The sequence below is a fragment of the Petaurus breviceps genome, unplaced genomic scaffold, assembly GCF_028583685.1.
Source record: "Petaurus breviceps papuanus isolate PSGF00001 unplaced genomic scaffold, PetGlider_PUasm1.0 208, whole genome shotgun sequence".
Lineage (NCBI taxonomy): Eukaryota > Metazoa > Chordata > Mammalia > Diprotodontia > Petauridae > Petaurus > Petaurus breviceps.
Window position 1 is genome coordinate 13,301,679 of NW_027185852.1, and position 24,444 is coordinate 13,326,122.

At 44.8% G+C, this 24,444-nt stretch overlaps 1 protein-coding gene across 1 annotated transcript in view; it reads left to right on the forward strand.

Annotated features, from left to right (window-relative positions):
* LOC138165279 (KN motif and ankyrin repeat domain-containing protein 4-like) overlaps positions 1 to 24,444 on the forward strand; it is a 98,067-nt gene that overhangs the window by 22,459 nt on the left and 51,164 nt on the right. Inside the window, exon 2 of the mRNA XM_069093437.1 lies at positions 9,275 to 9,369. The gene's annotated coding sequence lies outside the window, so the exon portion shown is untranslated. The remainder of the gene's footprint in view (positions 1 to 9,274; positions 9,370 to 24,444) is intronic.

A 24,444-nucleotide genomic window follows, 5' to 3' on the forward strand; every position in this document is an offset into this window, starting at 1 on the left:
GTAATATTTGTAAAACACTTAGCACAGAGGCTGGCATATAGTAAGTGCTATGTAAATGCTAGTTTATAGTAAGTATTGTTATTTCAAAGGGGGATTGTTGCAGCTGACCATTTCCCCATAGCTCTGGTAGCTTGCTTCCTGGTGCAGTGAGGACCTCTTTGGCTTGAGAATCTCCATCTCCTGGCCCCCTCCTCTCTACCCTGCTCATTCCATTTCTGACATTCCTGGGCAGGCCTGGCTCCTGACCCAGCCTGACTTGGATGGTTTAACCTCCTGCTACAATCTCCAGAACCTACCATGCCAGGGGATTTGTTCTGTGAAGTTTGGATTCAGTCAAAGGGCTGCACTTGAGGGCCCAGCCAGCCATGTGTGGCCTGGAGGGCCCAGGTTGTCCAGTGCTGTACAAAGCCCTGCCTACCCTTGAGAGCAGCCCATTGGTGTCAGCCCTCATCGGCCCATGCTAGGACAGAAGGCACACAGCTTCTGCTGGTCCTGGTCTGTGACCCTTTCCAAGAGGCTGCCCCTCTTCTTTCTGGCTGACCTGCTTTTCTTACTTGCTTCCTTCATGTTTGGCTTGAATCTTGAACCTTGACCTGGGCCTGGACACTCAGATCCATTTCCTGTTTGTGCCTTTTCCTTGAGACCCCTTGGAGCTCATGCCGCTGACCTGTCCATTCAGACCGTTCCTCCCTGAATCCTCTGCCCAACCTGGACCTGCCAGATCTCAGCATATCAACAGAAGGGGCTGTGTCAGACTGATCTAATCCCAGAATTTGGAAGCATTCCTCTCCTTTTTGTGTGTCCTGGACCCCTGTGGCAAGCCAGGGAAGCCAAAGACCCTTTTTCAGAAGAATGTTTTTAAATATACGAGACAACAAAGAAACCCCATTGCTGGTTCCGTGTTCTCTCCCCCATTAGACTGTGAGCTCTTTGGGGCAGGGACTGTCTTGCAGCTTTCTTTGTATCCTCAGTGCTTAGCATTGCACCTGGTACACAGTAGGTGTTTAATTGGTGCTTGTTGACTTGACTGTTGAAATTTAGCTATTAAAATATTCTTAAAAACAAATTCATTGGGATGGCTAGGTGGTGCAGTGAATAGAGCACTGGCCCTGGAGTCAGGAGGAGCTAAGTTCAAATGTGGCCTCAAACACTTAACATAAAAATCTAGCCATGTGACCTTGGGCAAGTCACTTAACCCAAATTGCCCTGCCCTCCCCCTCCAAAAAAAATTCATTGGCTCCAGGTAAAGAACTCCTGACCTAGTCCAAATTCATGAAGCATCTCAACTGACACCTCTCACTTCAACCGCTTGTGTGACCTTGGGTATGTCACTCCCCTCCTTTCAGCCTCTGTAGAATGGGCTAGCTGGCCTGGAGGTCCCTTTGCCAAGTCCATGATCTTGTGATTCCATGTGTTTTTCTTTCCCATTCCATTCTTCAAGAGATGAACACCATTATCAAAAGAAACAACAATCATAATAACTGGACTTCATGTAGTACTTAAAAGCTTAGAAAGTGCTTTGCATGAATTATTGTTTTTAATTCTCACAAAAACGCTGTAAGATTATCATCCCCATTTTACAGTTGAGGAACCTGAGTCCCAGATATGTTATGTATCTGGACCCTGCCCCAAACTAGTCAGTCAGAGCCTAGATTCAAAACCAGGGCCCTTCAAGGCCAGCTGCCTTTACAGGAGCAGGGGTGGGAAACCTGCAGCCTTGAGGCTACATGTGGTCCTCTAGGTCCTGAAGTGCCACCCTTTGATTGAATCCAAACTTCACAAAACAAATCCTTTTACACTGATAGTTAAAGTGTCTTAGCCTGGGGGCGGCTCGGTGGTGGTGCAATGAATAGAGCACTGGCCCTGGAGTCAGGAGGACCTGAGTTCAAATGTGGCCTCAGACACTTAACACAAAAATCAGTGTCCTTGGGCAAGTCACTTAACCCCAATTACCCTCCAAATAGCAAAAAAACAAAAAACAACAACAACAAAAAAGTGTCTGAGCCTGGATTTGAATTGAGGTCTTTCCAGGCCCAGAGTTCCGCTGAGACAGTTAGCTGCTTCATATATAATCAATCAATTAATAAACATTTGTTAAGCACATACCATAAAACAGTCCCCGTGTTAAGTGTTAGAGATAAAGAAGACAAAAACGAAGTTCTTCTTGCCTTCAAAGAGCTCACATTCTATTGGGGGAAATAAAAAGTACACAGAGAGATAAATATAAAAAAAATACAAAGTTCCTACAGTGTAATTTGGGAGAAGCACTAGAAGCTAGGGGAGGGGCATTCAAGAAAGGCCTCATGTAGGTGGTAAAGGTGAGAAGGGAGTACATTTAGTCACTGGGAACAGCCAAAGCAAAGAGATGGGAGATGGAGTATCATGTGTAAGGCTCAGTAAGAAGGCCACCTTCACAAGAATGGAGAATCCTAGGCATTGGCACCTAGGCAGTACAGTTCACAGAGCACTGGACCTGGAGTCAGGAAGTCCTGAGTTCAAATTTAGGCTCAAACACTTTCTAGCTATGTGACCCTGGGCAAATAAGTTCTCTGCTGTCTGCCTCAGTTTCCTCATCTATAAAAGGTGAATATGAGATAATATTTGTAAAGCACTTCTCAAACCTTAATGCGCCATATAAATGTTAGCCATTGTTATTATTATCCAGTGGATTCCACCAAATCACAGAGGAGAAGCTGGCAATTCAGTAAGACCTTGAATAGTACCATACCACCCACCCACATATCCCATGCACACACAAAATTGTCTTTTCCCCAAGAAATAGGAAGCAACTGGTTATTAATGTGGACATCATTTCAGAGTCAGCAGTCTGTGTGCAGTCAGATTCTGTACTACTTAAAACAAAGGTCATAATCAGCAACAAATTTAGGAAATGATTAGAAAAACGCTTTAGAGGAAATGAGGAAGATTAAATGCTTCCTGGCCTCTTTCATAACCTTGATGGAACTGAAAAGATGCCAGCCCCAAAGTTGTAGTCAGATGGGAGGTGGGCAAGGGGGAGGGGTCCAGATGGGCAGCCCTGGGCTTGCCTTAGTGCCCAGGTTAAAAAAAAAGTAAAAAAAATATCAAGAAAACCTTTGGTGGGTTGAGGCCATTTCTAGAGGGTGGACAGGATGAGATGTTATGGGAGGGAGTAGTAACATTGAGAAGCTCAGAACCAGCAAAGTAGGATCAACAATTCAGAGCTTGAAGGGGCCTTCCTTGGCTTTTATCTTCCTTTATATTTTGGCGATAGCATTCCAATATGACTAATTACCTTTATCCTATATATTTTATTTTGTATATTTAAAATATGATTCTGAGGGCTCCATAAGCTTCGCCAGGCTGTCAAAGGGGTGCTTGATGCAAAAAGACATTTAAGAGTCCCTGATCTAATACAGCCCTGTTCCACAGATGAGGAGACTGAGGCCCCTCAGTGGGTGATGTAGCCTGCCCAGGTACACACAGGTAACCTCAAGGTGATTTTGATTTATGTGTCTCATTGTTAGTGACTTGGCACATTTTTCATATTGTTAATAATTTACACGTCTCCACTTATGAACTATGTGTTCCTCTCCTCTGACTCTTTCTTGAGAAATTATTTTCAAAAACATAAATGTTCTATTGATATTTTAAAAATCCTCTTATTCCCAGTGATTTCCCCACCTTCCCTAATTGAAGGAGATATGTTCCATCATCTGCCATCTGGAATTGTCAGTGGACAAGGATTTTTTTAAGTGCCTTCTATGTGTTAGGCACTGTGGGAGGCTGGGGGATAGGAAGATAATGAAGGAATCCCTGCTTACATTCTGCAGGGTAGACCACAGAATCACAACAAATACAAGATTGATCATTGCACGGCTAGAGTTCTGGTGGTTTACAGGTCATGCAACTCATTCTTCTGCCTCTGTTAGCTTTGTTCAGACAAGTCTTCTCAAATTTCTCTGAATTCTCTTCATGCTCTACCGATTGGAAATCTGGCATTGGGACATTGAGTCAATCATCAATCAACCAACAGGCATTTATTAAGCGCTATGTGTGCGAAATCCTAGGAATTTAGAGATGAAACCGAAACTATCTCTTCCCTCTTGGAGTTTATATAAATACCTTATATTGGAAATACAAGCAAAAAATGTTTCTGATTTTGTTGCAAAAGCTCTGTCGACTGCAGTTTTTTTTTTTCCTGGCCCAGACCTATGATTTTATTAAGATAGGAGAGTCCTGTTAGGAAAGCTCCTGCCACCAAATGTAGACCAAGCGTTTAGGAATAATTTATAATTAAAGCGTTACCTCGGCTCACCAAGATGTTAAGGGACTCAGCATAGACAGTGTGTGTAAGAGGCAAGACTTGAATCCAGGATTTCTGCCTCTCTCTGAGAGCTACCATGAGATCTCAAAAAAACCGAGCTGTGAGAGTGTGTGTGCAGTGATGCAGACATTCGGCTTGTTAGGGCCCTGGAAAAGCCCGACTCCCTGGCACTCTGGACCCAGCCTTGTCTGGTTCTCTTTTGTTCCTTGGATACCCATTCCTGTGCCCAGTGAAATCCTAGCAGCCAGGCACGGAAAGAGCCGCAGAGAGTTCGTTGGAAATTGATTTTTCGGGGACAGTGAAGTCCAGAATTCAAAGCTGCTCTGAACAAAGTGGCTGAGTGCTTATCAGCTGTTTGCATTCAGGGCTGCAGGTCAGCTGCAGGCGATGGAGAATGTCTGATTCCCCAAGGGGGCTCTATCTTTGGCCAGCGTGGGGTGGAGCGGGACCAGGAAAATGCCGTGGCTCCTTCCTCCTGAACTAGGAGAGCTGGAGGAGACAGGAGCATGTGATGTGGGAGAATCTGGGGCCAAGCTTTCATCTTAATAGTGTGTGTGTGTGTGTGTGTGTGGTGTGTGTGTGCATGTGTGTGGTGTATGTGTGCGTGTGTGGTGTGTGGTATGTGTGTGGTATGTGTGTGGTGTGTGTGGCATGTGCGCACGCATGTGTGCGCATATGCATGCGTGTGTGGTGTGTGCGTATGCATGTGTGTGTGGTGTATGGTGTGGTATGGTGTGTGCGTGTGTGTGGTGTGTGTGCATGCGTGTGGTGTGTGTGCTGTGCGTGTGTGGTATGTGCATGCACGTGTGTGCGCGTATGCATGTGCGTGTGGTGTGTGCGTGTGTGGTGTGGTGTGCATGCATGTGTGTGGTGTGTGCATGTGCTGTGTGTGGTATGTGCGCGCACGTGTGTGCTCATATGCATGTGTGTGGTGTGTGCGTGTGGTGTGGTATGGTATGTGTGCATGTGTGTGCTGTGTGTGCATGTGTGTGGTGTATGGTGTGGTGTGTGTGGTGCATGCGCACAAACAGACCCTACCCTCCAGAAGTGGGCCGTCTACTGGGAGCAAAACCACATGTACACAGATTTGTGTAGTAGCTAAACTGTAATCCACAAAACATAAAAAATAAAGCAATTTTGCCTGGATTCCGGTTGCTTTGAATTTTGCTTCAGCCACTTGTTAGCTGTGTGATCTGGTCAATTCTCTTAACCTTTGGATGCCTCAGATTTTGCCTCATGCTCTCCCTATCCCCCAGAGGATTAAAATGGAAACTAAGTCCCATATTGTCCCAAATCAGAGTGTGAATGACATTGTCAGACTTGTGCTGTAGGAAAATTATTTGGCAAACTGTATGGAGAAAGGACTAGAGGGTCGAAGCTTCATTCCGGTACCAGTTAGGAAGCAATTGCAATAGTCTAGACCAGAAAGAGGTGAGTGGGGCCTGAACTAGGGAGGTGTCTGGATGAACAGAAAGGAGGAATGACGTCACTTGGCCCGACCACTGATTGGACAGGAGGGCTGGAGCTGAAGATGTCTCCAAGGTTGTGAAGGCTGGTGGTGCCTTGGTCCCAAATAGAGGAGAAAAGGTTTAAGCAAATAGTTGGCAAATTCATCATTTAAGGATCAGGTCACACTTTTGTTGTTAGGCAAATCATTGTCTGATTGAAGAACTTCTTCCTTCTTCTGTTACAGCTTTGTCCCTTCTGTGATGTGTAGGAGATAGAAAATTCAAGAACATTTGTGGAAATTCAAACACATTGGTGACTCATGAGTACTGATTATAATTAAATAAGACTTCTGAAACAGGGTGAAGAATTCCAAGAAGGACTGACTCTGCCACTTATGTGACCTTGGGCAAGTCACTTGCTTCATCTCTGAAGGCCTCAGTTTCCTTTTCTGTAAAATGGGGGTGAGGGACTAGGCCTCTGAGGTCCCTCTCCCCCAGACTTAACTCTGAGATCCTATTATCCAAAACATTTCATTAAACATCATTGCGTTGAAGTAAAAAATGTACAATTAAAAACAGCACTCCCCTTTGTGAATTTGCTAATCGTCCGTACTCCATCCCATCCTTAGACAATGATTGAACACCATGTCACCCTTCCGAGGAAACAAGGCCTGAGAAAGTTTTTCTGAGCTCCACCTTTCTTCCTTCTGTTTTTAGAGGGGATAAATTAGATATTTAGAGAACACACCTACAATCAGTCAGACAGTCCATCGACCAGCATTTATTAACTTTTCTGGAAGGTACTGTGCTAGGTGCTACAGAGAATAGTCCCTGCCCTCAAGGGGCTTACTGTTTTCTGGTGCCCTCCACCCTAGCCACCACAAAATCCCAACAAGGAGATCTAGCTGGTGCTGGAAGACTCCCACTGACAGGGAGCTCACTACCTGTTTGAGCACCGTTCCATCTTTAGATGGACTCTGCTACGAAGTGCTTCCTTATCCAGCACTGAATTGTGCCTGAACTCTGAGACTGGAGAATCAAAACAAGTCAGTCCTTCAGATACTGGAAGAGAGATCTTGTCTCTCCCAAGACTTTTTGTTTTCCTTCAGCCTAAGCATCCCCTGTTCCTACCTGTCTCCCTCCAGGCTGCTTTGCTAGCAAATAATTGATGCTCTGTAAACAAAAGCTTCTGTGGGATCCAGGTGGGCTTCTATTTAAGGGAACCCCGAGGGGACTCCTTTTTATAAACTCTGGGTTTTTGTGCCTGTGGAGGGGGTTCAGGGATGCACCCTTCCCACCCCCCTCACAAATGAGCTTCAGAGGGGCAGTGAGCAAGGGTTAAAACAAATCTTAAATCCCTTTGCTGTCCTGGCATTTAATTCGTGGGATAATGGGATTTAGGGCTGAAGGAGGCTTACTCTTAGCTCCCTTGGACAGTGATGCTTTAACTCTAGAGCCTGTATTAAATTTCACGGCAGAGAATTTTATTTACCCATGGCCAGCAGATGGGGGAGATATTTTTGGTCTACTGGGTCCTCAAATCATGTCCAGTATCCACGTGCCAGACAGGTCCTGCATTCCACTCAACAACCATTTGTCATTCACTCTCTGCCCTGTGTCCCCACCTCCCCACTTCTTTATCCTTCCCCCCCCATTTTTTTAGTGCCGTTTTGACAATAGGATTGGAGACTTATTACTGGAAGGGACCTCAGAGGCCATTTATTCTACCCCCTTCATTTTACAGATGAGGTAACTGAGTCTCAAGGATATTACGTCCTTGTCCAAGGTCTCACAAGTAGTGAGAATGAGGAAGGATTTAAAGCCAGGAGGTCTTTTGACTCAAGAGTCAGTGATTTCTCCACTGTGCCATCCATCCTTCCTTCCTTCTTTCCTTCCTTCCTTCCTTCCTTCTTTCCTTCCTTCCTTCCTTCCTTCCTTCCTTCCTTCCTTCCTTCCTTCCTTCCTTCCTTCCTTCCTTCCTTCCTTCCTTCCTTCCTTCCTTCCTTCCTTCCTTCCTTCCTTCCTTCCATCCTTCCTTCCTTCCTTCCTCTTTCTCTTGCTTTCTTATTTTCTTTCCAATCTTTTCACTTTCCAATGACTCAGGAATCTCTCCATCTTCTTTTTGGTTGACACCTACCAATAGTCTAGATGTGAGGTGAGGAGTCTGCACCAGGGTGGGGTTGATGGACCTGAGAGAACTTGGCAACAAGTTCTGGATCTGTGGGGTAAGCGAGTATGAGAAGTGAAATAGGATGAATCCCTCTTCTGCTCCTGAAGCCAAGACGGCACCAAAGGGGACTAGGAGGGTGGGGGTTCTCTCAACCAAACAGGAGAATTTGGAAGTGGGGAGGCTTGGGGGAAAGATGAGGGGTTCAGTTTTGGACATGTTGAGCTTAAGATATCTGCGGGCCATCCAGGTCAAGATGTGCCATAATCTAGTGATATAATGGTGATTATAATGATAATCGTGATTAATGATTAGTTTATAAATGATGATTTATAAGGAGGGCGAACTCCTTGAGGGCAGGGTTTTGCCACCTTTTGTATGCCCAGTGCTTAGCACAATGCCTGGCACACAGGAAGTCTTTAATAAATGTTTTTTGACTGACTTACTGATGTTACTGAATACTGGGACTGGATATACAGGGACATTTGATGGTGCAATAAACGATGAGAAAAGAAGTCATCACAAATCCGAGAGATCGCCGATCAGCCTTTGGTTCCAGCAGGCTTCCCTTTCCTCTCCCCAGAACTCCTCTGCAGAAGGAGCCAGGGTGGGGATGCAGGAGTGGCAGGATGAAAGGAGCCCCGCCCATGCAGGGCTCTGGAGGCAGGGCTGTGCAGTCCTTAGGTGGGGGGGGGGGGGGGGCCTGGGGCCGTTTCTCCCAGTCAGTTGGAGTTGCACATGCCAGCCTGAGTGGGTGTGAAGGAGGCATTTGTGTGAAGCTTGGCACGGGGGCAGCCTTTGTGCTCCGGGGCCGCAATCAGTTGGGCAAGCGTGTTCAGTAGCTGCCACCAGGCTGCACGTACATGCCGGGTGGCTGCTCCCCAAGAATCCTCTTGCCCTGGAAGAAAAGGAGGCATTGTGCGTGCTTCAGCTTTCCTAAGGAAATACCTGAGTTGCTTTTCCTGCTGGGTTTTTTCCCTTTCCTCATTCCACTCCATTTTTTTAAGAGAAGAAACTAGTTGATCTGATGGGCACCTTCTCCCCCAGTTCACTGGGATGGATCTAATCAAAGTTTAACTTTCACTGTGTTCCTCCCCTGCTTATAAACTCATGGTGGCTTCCAAATCCAACCCAAGGAGCGTTCATGAAGCTCTTTTCCTGTTCAAGGTACTGGGACTACAAAACCACCACCAAATTGTGCCCTCAGAGAACTTCCCTTCTGCTGGGAGGAGACACCAAGTTCTTTCTGATCTCCAACATTCTCTACAGAGCAGCCCCGGCTGTCTTTGGCAATCCTCTGTTGGGGCCCTTCCTTTGCCTGGGTGACTTACCCGCTTCTCCTCTCCTGTCCAGATCCTGCCATCCACAAGGCCCAGCTGGTGGAGTGGAAGCCAAGAGACCTGGGGGACACATCCGGGCTTTGCAGCCGACTCTTAGTCGCATGTTTGGTGAGTCTCTGGCTTTCCCTGAGCCTGGGTTTCTTCATCTGTATAACATGAGGGGAGTGGGACTGGATGACTGACAAGCTGCCTCCCAGCCCTAAACCCTCTGCAGGTGTCCCATGTCTGAGAAGCCTGCCTGGAGTATTCACACTGATCTCTGCCCTTGGTGAATCCCTGATCTGCTCCTGGAACCAAGATGGCAGAGCCATTCACTCAACATTTTTTGTGCTGGCATCTTCTCTCTCCAGCTTTGTATTTTTCTTCTTATGAACCTGACAAACATGTAGACGTGAATGTTTCCATATACAAAGAAAGGAAAAGAAAACCACATGGGAAATAGTGAATCTCTGCTAAGTATAGCTTGTGTTTAAATTAATAACAGCCATTCCCCAATTGATGGGAACACACTTTGCTTCCCGTAGCCGCCATAATGTTCACAACTAGATTTAAGGTCCCTTTCTCACTTTGCAGCAATGTCATTGGCTAACTCAGTCAGCATCATTTCTGATGGTGATGGCATCATCATCTAGACTGGTTTTGATTGACAGCTCATCCAGCAAATTAGAAACTCAGGAGGATGCTAAATGGACTTGTCCCTTCCTTTCTTTACCCCTCATTCAAAACAAAAAGAAAGTCTCGGACTTTTCCAGAAATGCTGGAACAAAGCTAGGTTTTACCAGGCCTTAGACCGAACTGACCTTTTATATGCCTGGGAGGGAAAGGATTGATCTGGCTGAGGCCCCACATACCCCCCAGAGTTGCTGGTCCATGACAGAAAGCTCTTAATACATGGCAACCCTGAGAAAGTAGCGAAGGAGAAGGGCTGTATGGTTTTTCATCTTGTAGCTCTGACATCTAATATGGTACCTTGTACATAGGGCTATGGATACAGGAGGTGATTAATAAATGCCCGTTCCTTATAAGAGCACAGATTTAGAGCAGAAAGAGACCTCAGAGGCCATAGAGTTCAACCAGCCAATTTTACTGATGAGGAAACTGAGGCTTAGAGAGGTTAATTGGCTTATGTCACACAAAATAAGTAGTAGAGATGAGATTTAAATCCAGACAATAAGTCAGGCATTTATTAAGGGCTTACAGTATTCTGGGTATTGCTCTAAGCCCTGGGGATAGAAAAAAAAAAGCAAACAAAAAGTGCTGGACCTTGAGGACCTTCCTTGGTTTATTTTAGGACCTTACATTCTAAGGAGAAAGACAGTGTTATTTAGATAGGTCACACAGTCAATCAGTGGGCATTTATTGAGTGCCAACTACTGCCGGGCACGGAGCTGGGCACTGGGGATAAGCGGGGGGGGAAAGAGCAGTCCCTGTCCTCAAAGAGGTTACTCTCTAATGGCAAAGATGGTATGTATGCAAATGATTACATATATGTTATATATGTGTGTGTAGTTTAATCATATGACATACGATATCATGTATTTGTTGTTGTCTAGTCCTGACTCTTCCTGACCCCATTTGGGGTTTTCTTCAAAGATACTGCAGTGGTTGCCATTTCCTCCTCCAGCTCATTTTACAGATGAAGAAATTGAAGCAAGCAAGGTTAAGTGACTTGCCCAGAGTCACATGGCTAATAAGTATCTGAGGGTGGATTTGAACTCATGGAGATGAGTTTTCCCGACTCTGTGCATGAAACTCTATCCACTATGGCACCTAGCTGCCCTGGAATATATATAAATGTATGTTGACTTGAGACAGAGACCACAGGCATTAAGAGGCACTGAGAAGATAATTGAGAAACCAGTGACTTTTGCACTAGTTAGCAAAGGGCAGCAAAGAAATACCCAAGGCAGGGTCTGGAGTATGGCCAGTCCATCCCAATCCCACTCCAGTGGGTGGGGAAGCTGGTAGAATGGAGCTGTGGCAAAGTGGTGCCTGAGACCTTGGCATTTGTATTGATTACCTCCTGGGCAGGCAAGAGTTGTTAAGTAGGAAGCTGGGATCCTGAGATGTCTGGGGTACCCAGAGACTAGGAGGCAAAACAAATGAATCAGGTGACAGCAAAGGCAGACTGCGAGTCTGGTCTAAAGCTATCGATCTCAAGCCATTGGAGCTATGGGAGCCTTGGGAGCCTGCCAGCTCCTCAGGGCCAGGGGAGGGCAGAGACAGCTCTCCTCAGGGCTGGTGATGGGGCACACACTTGAGCATGGGGGTTCCCACTGAATCTGGCTGCAGGAGAGTCAGAGGGCTCAGAACCTGGGGGGTGGGTAGGAGAGGGTGAGTTGGGGAACCACATGGCCACATCCAGGAAGAAGGAAGAATATGGTCTGATTTCCAGGTGGCTTTAGTCAGCTTCACGTCCCCTACTCAGATGCTGTTGGGATCTGATAATGTTGACTGGTATTCATGAAATCTCAGAGTCTCAGAGTTGGAAGAAACCTCAGAGATCTAACCCTATGAGAATACAAGCCAGTGGTTTAGTGGGTAGAGCACTGAGGCTGGAAGATCTGAGTTCAAATGACAAGGTGTCCATCCACCTTTTCTAGAAATGGGCACTTTGGGCCTTGTTTTGTCCAATGTCTAACAGTGCCTGGCACAAAGGAGGAGCTTGGTATATGTTTGTGGACTGACTGAGAGTTTAGCAAGATGGCCTAGACTCGTTAGCCTTTTTGGTTGCCATGTCACCCTGTTTACACCTGACTACTCAGACCCTCAGATCTTTATCAGGCTGATCTCCAGAAGCTGGTTGTTTAAATTCGAACGAGAAATATAATGTGGGTAGACTAAGCAGGAGAGTAAGTTTGAGAGATAGAAGTAAGCAGGGAATAGCCAGCCAGAGGCTAGTTATAGACTGAGAGATCTTTTGGATTGAATGCCTTTTGGCAGGTGGTAAGGACCTGGGGGTCCTACAGCAGTATCCTCTTCAAGGGTCTGGACCATTACTTGGGCATTCAACAGATGTTGAGTAATTCAGTTTTGATTTAATTACAGCCAAGAGTAACCATTCTTGAAGATGGAAAGTTCGGGTGTGACTTGTCACATTTGTATATGTGTGTGCGTGCCTGCCTGCGTGCATTTTTTGACTCACTGAAGATGAACAGAGTATAACTATAAAGTCTTAAGCTTTTTTTTTTGAAAAAAGAATCTAAGATGACAAAACAGGAAAATGATAAATACTGGAGAGGATGTGGAAAAATTGGAACACTAACGCATTGTTGGCGGAGTTGTGAACTGATCCAAATCATTTTGGAGAGCAATTTGGAACTATGCCCAAAGGGCTACAAAAATGTGCATACCCTTTGACCCAGCAATACCACTTCTAAGGCTGTATCCCAAAGAGATCATACAAGTGGGAGGAAGACCCTTATGTACAAAAATATTTATAGCAGCTCTTTTTGTGGTAGTCAAGAACTGGAAATCAGGGGATGCCCATCAATTGGGAATGGCTAAACAAGTTGTGGTATATGGATGTTATGACATAGTATTGTGCTATAAGAAATGAGGAGCAGATGGACTTCATAACCTAGAGAGACTTATACGAACTGATGCTGAGTGAGGGGAGCAGAACCAGGAGAACATTGTACACAATGACAGACACACAGTATCTGTGAGGACTGACTTTGATAGACTGGGCTCCTGTCAGCAATGCCAGGCTATAAAAAAACTCCAAAAGACTCATGATAGAAAGGGCTATCCACATCCAGAGAAAGAACTACAGAATCTGAATGCAGATCAAAGCAAGCTGCTTGCTCTCTCTCTTTTGTGTTTTGTTTCGTTCCTTCTTTCTCATTCACTCCATTGGTTAGAATTCTTCTTTACCACTTGACTAATGTGTAATGCAAAGGTATTTGTGGAACCTATATTGGACTGCATGTCATCATGGCGAGGAGGGAAGAGGAGAGGGAGGGGGAAAAATTTGGAACTCAAAGGATTGTGGAACTGAATGTTGTAAACTAAATATTGTAAACTAAATAAATGTAAAAATAATATTTTTTTTTTGTGCTTTTTGGAGGGCAATTGGGGTTAAATGTCTTGCCCAAGGTCACACGGCTAGTTTTTGTGTTAAATGTCTGAGGCTGGATTTGAACTCAGGTCCTCCTGACTCCAGGGCTCTCTATTCACTGTGCCACCTAGCTGCCCTGTAAATAAATAATTTTTTTTAAAGCAATTGGGGTTAAGTAACTTGCCTAAGGTTACAACGGCCAGTTTTTTTGTGTGGGTGTTAAGTATCTTAGGCCAGAACTGATGCACGGTCCTCCTGACTCTGGGGCTGGCACTCTTACTCACTATGCCATCTAGGCCCCAATAAATAAATTTTTAAAAAAAGAATCTGTCTCAAATTCAGGGTGGGGGAGGCATGGTTAGTTTGTCCAAAACAGATCTTGGGATTTTAGTGGATTACAAAGTCAACAGAAGTCAGAAGTGGCAATGAAAAAAAAACTAACACCATCTTGGTCTGCATTAAGAGGGGGCATATTTAGGAATAGGAAGGTAATGGTGCCTCCATATCATGTTCAATTAGTTCTAGGCATCACAGCTTAAAAACTGATAAGCGAGAGAGAATCTGGAGGGAAATAACCAGCAGAATGTGAAGGACTTTGAGGGTGGGAAGACTGGGATATGTGTGTGTGTGTGTGCACGCATGCGCACGCTCACTCATGTGCTGGTAGACTTTATCTTACAATTAGAGGCAACCTAAATTAGAACAGGTCACCTTGGGATGGATGTTGGTGCATTTCTCTTTACTTGGAAATTCCCCAACTTCTCTCCTTGCGGAGCTGGACCTGAATGCTGGACTGCACTCATGCCCCTTTCGACTTTCTTGTTAATTTGCATCCATGATCCTAACTGATGAATTTCTTTTGAATATTACTGATTCCTTCACCCAACACCTTGGCTCAGCTTTGGGTCATGGTTGCACAGCAGTGACATCTTCATTCAAGCCGTTCATTTCCATGTTGGAAAGAATGTGGCTGAAGACAAAGCCTGGAATAGCATGAATCTCAATCAGTTAAGTTCACTTTGCACCCAAGTTCTCTAGAGGCAGAGCCAGAGTTACCTGGGTTCAAATCACAGCTCTGTGTCACTGAAGGTGTGGTCTAGAGCAGTAGTCAAGACTCATTTTCCTTCGCTGTAAAATAGTTTTGGATTAGATGACCCTTATGGACTAAGTTTCCTTCTTAAAAAAAAAAACCCAAACATTTTATTTTTTCCAATTTTATGTAAAAACAATTTTTAACCTTTGTGCTTTACAATTCTGAGTTCTAGATTCTGTCCTACCCTCCTTTCCCTCCCCCGTCATCGAGAAGACAAGCAATTTGATAAAGGTTATACATGTGCAGTCATGCAAAACATATTTCCATATTAATTAGTCATGTTGTGAAAGAAGACACAGACCAAAAACCCCCAAGAAAAATAAAGAAAGTAAAAAAAAACAAACCAGTATACTTTGATCTGCATTCAGATTCTATCAATTCTTTCTCCGGAGGTGGATAATATTTTTCTTTCTGCATCCTTCAGAATTGTCTCCATTTTTTCTGTTACTGAGAATAGCTACGTTATTCACAGTTGATCATTGTACAATATTACTGTTACTGGGTACAATGTTCTCCTGCTTCAACTCACTTTATTTTTTATCAGTTCATGTAAGTATTCCAGGTTTTTTCTGAAAGCTTCCTGCTTATTCTTTTTTTTTTTTTAAATAGTGCAATAGTATTTCCATCACAATCATGTACTACAGTCTGTTCAGTGGTTCCCCAATTGATGGGCATCCGCTCAGTTTCCAGTTCTTGGCCACTACAAAAAGAGCTGCTATAAATGTTTGTAAAGCAGGTCCTTTTCCCTTTTGGGGGATATCTTTGGATTATAGACCTAGAAGTGGTATTGCTGGATCAAAGGGCATGCACAATTTTATAGCCCTTTGGGCATAGTTCCAAATTGCTCTCCAGAAGGGTTGGATCATTTCACAACTCCACCAACAATGCATTAGTGTGCCAATTTTCCCACATCCTCTCCAACATTTATCATTCTCCTTTTCTCTAATATTAGCCAATTTGTTGGGTGTGAGGTGGTACCTCAGAGTTGTTTTAATTTTCATTTCTCTAATCAATAGTGAATTAGAGTATTTTTCTATAACTATATATATATACATATAAACTATAGATAGCTTTGATTACTTTGTCTGAAAACTGTCTGTTCATATCCTTTGACCTTTTATCAATTGGGGAATGACTCATATTCTTATAAATTTGACTCAGTTCTCTATATATTTGAGGAATGAGGCCTTTGTCAGAGAAAGACTAACTCTACATATTGGAAGTTATTGACAAACTGTTTATATATTTACTCTGTTAGAATGTGAATTCCTTGAGAACAGAGTCTGTTTTTACCTTTCTTTGTACCTCCAGTCTTTAGCATGGTGCCTGGACATTGGAAGTGCTTAATAACAGTAACAGCTAACATTTATACACACACACACACACACACATCAGTTACTTTGTGTCAGGCCCTGTGCCCAGCATTTTACAAATATTATCTCATTTGATTAAATTCTTGCCATTCAGTGACTTCATCTGTGATCCTAATATGACCTGAATGTTATGTGGACCAGGCATTAGGGATAGAAAGACAGAAAGTAAACAGTCCCAGCCCTCAAGGAGTTTACATTCTGCTGGGAGAATTGAACATGGACACAGATAAGGAAATACAAAGGAAGACAAAGTAATTGTCTGAAGGAGAGGGGATCAGGAGGGGCCTCTTCTATGAGGGGTACCAAGCTGGTTTTGGAAGGAAGGAAGCCAGGGATTCTTGCAAAAGGAGGAGAGAAGGGAGGACGTTCCACACTTCAGTCAGTACATTAATCAACATTTTTAAGCTATGATTGCTCAACCCTCTTGCCGATGCCTGTACCATTCCCCCACATTTCCCCATATTGTCCAGGAGAATGTTATCAGAAGACTTGCTGGAATCTAGACACTTTCTGTATCTCCCAGTCTGGTAACCATATCTAGCAAGGGCCTTACTGGTCTCTTTTCACCTTTCTAATCTTTACAAATCATCTTTTGAAAAATTTCCTCTTGGATTTTGCTGGCTTTGACGTCAAGTGTTCCTCTCTGTAGTTTCTGGAAGTGACCAATTTCCCCCCATTTTTGAAAACTGGGGTAATATTTGCCCATCTCCTGCCTTGGGCTGTCTCTCTTATTCTTTATCTTTCTTTAAAGATTACTGAAGGCCTGCTCCATAATCATTTCAGCAGATGTCATATGTCTGGGCCTGGGGATTTAAGCTCCTTGAGCAGGGCTGGGTCTGTTCTTCTATCTTCTTTCCCATCTCAGACTTCATTGCTGTTCTAGCTGTGTTTACCCAGATCTTTTCAATTTGGAGATCGTTTTCTTTGATAGAAGAGATGAAGCAAAATAGCAGCTGAATAGCCTTGCCTTCCCTCTGCTATCTGCTCAAATTATTCGGTCTGCCCCGAGCAGCAAGGCTTTCTTCTATTTGCACCGTTATTTTGTCCTGGGGAGCCATCAGGGGAAATTCAGACCTAACTCGTGCAGAACAGCCTGAACTCCTTATAAGGAAGGTTGAACCCAGATTTCTATATTTCCAACATCATTCCTCTACACACGTGCCTCCACAGGCAAGGGAGGGAGTCAAGGTGGGAGCTGGAAGGTGGCAGCTGCTGCCAACAGCCCTGCTCAGGGCACCAGCTCGTCTCCCATTCTGCAGGCGTCTGGAGGCCGCATGTAAAAGCAGAGGAAGCTTCCAAACTGGGCTGATCTTTGGTTAGCTGGAGCTTATGTTCTGACTCTAAAACTGATGGTGTCTGGGAAGGGAAAAGCAAGAGAAACAGGTGAGATGTCAGCTCGATGCATTCTGGGTGGGTGGGTGGCTTAACCTGGGTGGCTGTGTCTATACTTTGGGCTGTGCTCATGAGAATTCTGAGCAGCTAGGACTCCAATGGCAGCTGTTTCTCGGACAAATCCTTGTGTTCTCAGATGTGCCCAGGCCAGAGGTCAAGGGACCTTGGCAGTCTGTGGTTGCGAGACCTTGACTTGTGACAAGAAGGGACTTCTGCTTGCTGCGTCACTATAAGGCAGGACAAGTAAGTGTTTGGCATGAGCTAATTCTGTCCACTCCTTTCCTGTCTTAGTGAATGCTAGAACAAAGAAATTAGCTAAATACTCCACCCCCCTGGATTCTGCTCTTCCATTTGTCCTTCTAATGGAAATGCTGACAGAATGTTCATTCTGCAATAAACATTTTTAGGAGAATTGATATCTGTGTAACATTACCCCTGCTGCCGGATGAAATGGCGATTAAATACCTAAAGACTCTTTGGAAGTTTCAACGATTATTTGGAAAGTAATTGTGTTTTATTGATGAAATCATTTTCAGTTAATTAGAAAGCAACTCAATTTTTAAAAAGTTAATTCTTTGGCAAAAAAAATAAATTGATCCTGTTTGTAGACCTATTAAGTTATCCCCAAATGTTGTTTTAATAATCAGCTGATTTTAATGAAATGCCAAGGATGGAATTTCGGCTTCTTTTGGGTGGCGCGAGAGAGTTTAACGATCTGAAAAACAGGGTTGGCTCCTTGTAGCGGTAAATCTTGGCGCATGGGTCCTACTCTCCCTCAAAGGCCATACTGGTAACTCATGGCCAGACATGCTGCTCATTTGAACTGGGAAAGAGCCAGTGAAGAATTTTAACACCTTCATGCATGGTGTTCTCTCCAGCTGACTCTTTAGAAACCTGTTTTCCTCATGTAATTCAATTAATAAGCATTTCTTAAGGGACCGATGTGGGCCAGACACTACCTAATACATTCAAAATGAATACAAGATTGTTTTGGGAAGCCAATGGGAGAATCAGGGAAGGCTTCAGGGAGGAGGTGGCATTTGAGCAGGGATGCAGATGGGAGAAGGGAGAACATTCCAGCCATAGGGATGGAAATGGAAATTCAGCTCATGGAAATGGGGTTTATGTGTATGGAGAATACCTTGGGGCCAGGATGGTTGAACCATTGAGTCTTTGGAGGGGAGAGATGTGTGAAAAGGCTGGAGAGACAGAAAGAGGTCAGGTTGGGAAGAACTTGAGATGATTGTACAGCCTTTAGCTGCAGCTTTTCCTTTTTCATCTGGTTGGTTGATTTCTTGATCCTGCTTTCTTCACTTTGCTTCCTATTTTCCCACAGGTCTCTGAATTCTGTCACCCGTGATATCACTAGTTCTCTTAGAAAATGAAGGATGAACAAGCTTTATCTCTGTCTCCAAATTTATGCTGAGGACTAGTGAGAAGGAAGGATTACCAGAGAATCAGTTTGCACAGGGCTTAGTACCTGAGCTGGGTAGAGTCTGGACTTTTCTCCTCAGGAGAGTGGGAACCATAGGTGGTTTCTGAGCAGAAGAGTAATACAACTTTCTGACTTTATAGGGATAGCCCTGCTTACCTCCTTCGGGTGTGGTTCTGTCTCATTACCTATGCCTTCCTGTTGAACATATGAACTTCCCTTGTTCTATAAGTTTAGGGAAATATAGTAATATAGAGCTGGAGTTCTTACTTGGGGTCCGCAAACCCACCACTGGGTCTGTTAACTTGCATAAGAAAAAGAATTACATCTTAATTGTTTTTAAAAAATAATTATACTTTATTTTGAGGTTCATTTTTTTAAAATTTGAGTTCCAAATTCTCTCCCTCCCTCTCCACCTCCCCCACTCATTGAGAAGGCAAGCAATATATCAATTATACATGTGAAGTCATGCAAAACATAGCACATCTTTATTTTCACTAACTTTTGGTTTCCTTTGTAATTCTATGCATTTATTTTATGTATTTTAAAACATGACTCTGAGAAAGGGTCCCTAGGCTTTACCAGTCTTCCAGAAAGGACCCAACACACACACACACACACACACACACACACACACAGAGATTAAAAATCCTTGGTATAGTGGATGGAGTTTTAGAGCTCATTAGAAGGACATAGGTTCAAATCTCACATTTGATACTTAATAGCTATGTGACCCTGGGCAAGTCACTTAACCTATCTGTGCCTTAGTTTCCTCATCTGTAAAATAGAGGTAATAATCACAGCTACCTCACAGGGTGGTTGTAAAGATCCAGGGAATGATGGGTATAAAGGACTTTTTACTGTGCTTATGTAAATGGTGGCTATTTTTATTGTCTCCAGCTCTCAGCATCTTAACACCATCAAAAGCTCCCTCTGTAGATAGGAAGGACAAAGGATATTAGAACCAGCAAGGCTGCTTTAGAGAATCTTGTCCAGACCAGGAAGCTGGGCCCCAGAGAGGACTGACTCTCCTGACACTGCCAAGCTGCCCCATAAGGTTCTGACCCTCGATGGGGGCATTTCCCCTTTGAAGCTCCCCTCCCCTCAGTGGCATTGCTGGTCTCATGTTTTTGCACCAATGCTTTATATTCCGAGGGGTTTTGCAGCTTTTTTTTTATCTGGCCTTGACTAGGTCCCTCATAGATAATAATAGTTTGAATATTAATATTTACTCTCACATTTGAGTATTTGTGGCATGATCAGGGCATTGGCCCTGATGTTACAAGGCCCATGGTCTGGGTCCAAGGCTCACGGGCTGGGTTACCTTCAGCAAGGTGGCTAATGTCTCAGCCTCGGTGGGGTAGCCAAACCTCCTCCACCTGGCTCCTGGGCTCTGAAGACCAGGTGAGATCATTTACAGAAGGTTCTATTCAGAGTAGAAGGGAGAGGAGAGGCTGCTTTGGAGTCAGGAAAACTTGGGATCAAGTCCCTCCTTCGACCCGTACTGACTGTCAGGCAGTCAGTAATTGTTTATTAAATGCCTACTATGTGTCAGTCCCTCTTCTGAGTACAAAGAAAGGCAAAAACATCCCCTGCCCTCCAGAAGCTTGCAGTCTGATGAGGGAGGTAGTATGCATACAGGCAGACCATCGACAGCATTCCTTGCATTAAGGGGAAGTCAGGAAAGGCTTTGGATAGAAGGTGGGATTTTAACTGGGACATTTGGGGGTGCCATGACCCTGGGCAAAGCTTGATGATCCAGTGGCCCAGGTGGCTCCCAAGACTTTAAGTGCTCCTAGAACAACTGCACTGGTAGAGAGAGGGTTCTCACTGGGACTTCCCTACCCTAATGAAATCAGTTATGTGGTCTTGGGACTAAAAAAGGCAGAGAAAAGTAGAGAGGATGTTGGCAAAGTCATTACAGGGCTGGGGCTGAAAGCAGGGAGACATGGGTTCAAATTCTGCCTAGCTGTGTGACTCTGGGCAAGTCACCCCACTGAACTGTGCCTTAGTTTCCTCATCTGTAAAAGGGGGATAATGAAAGCACCTGCCTCCCGGGAAGATTATGAAGATAAAGTGAGATAATTTTTAAAGCATTTTGCAGACCTTAAAGTGCCATTTAAATGCTAGTTATTATCATCAAAGGCCCTTCCCGACCTGCCTCCCTCCCCTACCAACCCAAGCTCTGAAATCTTCTCAGGGCCCTCCCAGGACAGTTTGCTGTAGGTTCTAAGGACTCTCCCAGCTGGGGCATTCCACGTTCTAAGGTCTCTGCCAGGGCTGACCTTCTCTGTGCTAGAGACCCTCTCAGCTGTGACTCTCTGTGCTTCTTTGATTAATCTTTGTCCCCTCTGCTAGCATGGGCCCAAGGTTGAGCAACCGTTAAACATGGGTTCCTTGGGGAAGAAGATGCTATTTCTGAACTAACAGACTAAGTCCTGAGTTAATAGGCTGCTTATGCCTCCCCCTCAATGTGCAGGTGTTCTCCTCTGTGCCCAATAAATTAACTTTCCAGCTGCAAAATCTCTAACTGTCATTAATTTTTAAAAGCACAAAATGCTCTCGTTGCCCCGCACTCCCCAGCCTCCCTGGGCTAAAGGCTTGGTTTCTTCGTGGGTTCCTTCCCAGCCTGCTTTCACCTACTGTATAAATGGTCAACATTATTAAATGGAATTTTCCCCAACTTGACAGGTTTTAGATAAATATTATTGCAAAGCATTCAGTGCAAATGTTGGATTGTCTATTTCTGATGGCTGTTGTGCTTTAAAAGGGGGGGAAGGGGACTTGTTATAAATGGTTTCAAAAATAGAAGCCAATTCTCACTCCGATGGAGGGGGACTGACCTATTTGAAAGCTGGACAGTGCCTTTAGTCAGTCCAACAAGAGACATTAAGCACCTACTATGTGCCAGGCCCTGAGATTAATACTGGAGCGGGGGGTACAGTGAAAGGCAAAAACAATTCCTGTTCATAGGCTAAGTGGGTCATAATCAATGGGGGGGCACCAAAATTCAAGGCAAATGAGGAAAGGTTTCCTGTCAAAGGTGGCATTTAGCACCCAGGGAAACCCGGAGGCCAAATTGAGGAGGGAGAACATTCCAGGGTTGGGGCATAGTCAGTGCAAAAGCCCAGAGTCACTGGGGGAGGCTGGGTGGCATGGTGAATAGAACACTGACCCTGGAGTCAGGAGGACCTGAGTTCAAATCCAACATCAGACTCTTAACACTTACTAGCCATGTGACCTTGGGCAAGTCACTTAACCCCAGTTGCCCTGCTTCCCCCCTCCAAAAAGCAAAAAAAAAAAAAAAAAGCCCAGAGTAGGGAGTCACTGAGGAGTGATCTGTAAGGGGCCAGAGGAATCCTTTCTTATAGTAGCCCAATGTAAGAATGTGGCAATTTCTTAATATTCCTCCTTGGCATGATTCAGTTACTCCCTTGTGAGGAGAATGCATGAATAAAATGTAATGGGTTTGGGTTCGAATCCTGGCTTGATATCTCCAGGTTTCTGTCTCTTCATCTATAAAAGTGGAGAGTTGAATCTAAGCTCCTCCCCCTCCCCCCATTTCCTCCAGTGGAAGTCAGGAGACTAAGGCCCCACCCCAGGGCAGGGGTGAGGAAAGTGGAAGGGGGGCTCTCTCACAAGTAACTTTGTGTCCTTGACCCCCAGACAGTTTGCATATGAACTGCTAGGCCTGGGGATGGTTTTCGGTACCTGACAGATTTGCAGAATGTTTCCCCCTTGTCCCTCCCAGTTTCAGGAGGATTCAGGCAGAAATGGCCACAACGATAAGGAATATTCCCAGAGAGTTTTGATTTGTTGATTGCTCGGGGCGTGCTTGCACTTCATTGGGCCCACCGGGCTTTCAGGGTAATCTCACAGACCTCCTGGGTGCCTGATCTTTCCCCCAACTCAGTAAAAGCCTATGGGAATTCACTAACAGAGAAGCCTGTTCGTCCTGAGGTTGCTTCTCCCCCCCTCCCTCCTTCTCTCTTGGACGGACTGGTGGCTTCCTTTTTCCAGAGTGATATATGGACCCACAGTGAGCATTTATTAAGCCCTGTTATGTACCAGGCATTCAGGGCTGGTGTACAAAGACCAAAGGAATGTACATTGTGATGGTGCATGTACACAGCTGCATGTAGACTGAAGTACACAGAATGTAGCTAAACCAAATGCAAAGTGTCATATGGGAACCTCTGACATCTGGGTGAAGGCAGATCAGAAGGAAGAGGGTGAGGGGCAGTTCAGGTTGCTTGTGAGAAAGCCCCCCCTTTCCCCTTTCCTCACCCCTGCCTGGGGGCCCCTTAGTCTCCTGACTTCCCCTGGAGGAGATGGGGCCAGGGGGATGAGCTTAGATTCAGGTCTTTACTTTTACAGATGAAGAGACAGAAACCTGGAGATATCAAGCCTTGTAGAAGAGGTGATGCTTGAGCTGAACCTCGAAGGAAATGCTGGGAGGAGAGAGGGCATTGTAGCCATGGGGTACAGCTTATGCAAAGACCCTGAGATGGGACAAGTCAGCCAGTTTGACTGGAATGTAGAGTGTGAGAAATGGAGTCATATATAGCAAGCTTAGAAAGGGAAAGGAATTCTTTGCCCTATAGGTCTGGGGTAAGTAGAGTCCAAGAGTAAAATAAATTTCAGACTCCTTAGCACAACATTCAGGGCCTTCTATCGACTCGTGCCTTTCCAGGCTGATCTCCTCTTTCTTCCCAGAGTGTGCTCCCTATTCTGGCTGCACTGGCCTCTCCGTTCACTGTCTTAGCTTTTCTCTTCACCAGCTTTGTGACCTTGGACAAGTCCCTTTCTGAGCTTCAGTTTCTTCAGTTGTAAAATGAGCCAGTTGGACCAGAAGCCTTCTGAGAGCCCTTCTAGTTCTAAATTCTGATCTCATGTTCTTCCACCCAACAATTCAGCAAGCACTTACTGAGTGCCTGCTGTATGCCAAGGACTGTCCTAGCTGCAAATACAAGAAGGAAGTCTGGCTTCAAGGAGATTGCATTCAGCAGGTGTCAAGATGCAGAAACAGGAAGTGATCATTGGATGGGGGGATGGTGGTGGAGGAGAAGAACTTGAGTGATTCTGAAAGGTCTTGGGTGGGAGGTGGAAGCTGAACTAAGCTTTGATGGAGATGAGGAAGAATGAGAGGGAGAGGTGAGCAGGGAGAGTGTTCCAGGTATGGGGGAAAGTCTTCGAAAGGTTCTGACATTCAGTGTTCTAAGGTCTATCCTAGCTCTGCTCTTCTGGGTCCTAAGGAAACTCCCATCTCTGAAAATCTGGTTCCTAAGCTCTCTCCCAGATGTGGCATTATGTTCTAAGGTCCCTCTCAGCTCTGACACCCTCTGTTCTAAGGTCTCTTTATTTATTTATTTTAAGCAATCAGGGTTAAGTAACTTGCTCAAGGTTACATGGCCAGTTATTTCTGGGTGTGGTGCTAAGTATCTGAGCCTGGATTTGATCCCCAGGTCATCCTGACACTGGAGCTGGTGCTCTTACTCGCTGAGCCACCTGGCCGCCCCTTCTAAGGTCTCTTTAGCATCTAATATTCTGTCCCTCCCAATTCTAAGATTCTATGACCTCTGTTCCTCTGGAAGAAAGATTTTGCAGACAAATATTTAGTGAAAACTGAAGTGTTTTTTCCCCTGTTCTTAACAGTCATGAACCTCTCTCTGTCTCTGTCTCTCTCTCTGTCTCTGTCTCTCACTCTCTGTCTCTCTCTCTCTGTCTCTCTCTCTGTCTCTCTGTCTGTCTGTCTGTCTCTCTCTCTCTCTGTCTCTCTCTCTCTGTCTCTCTCTCTCTCTCTCTCTCTGTTTCTCTGTCTCCCTCTCTGTCT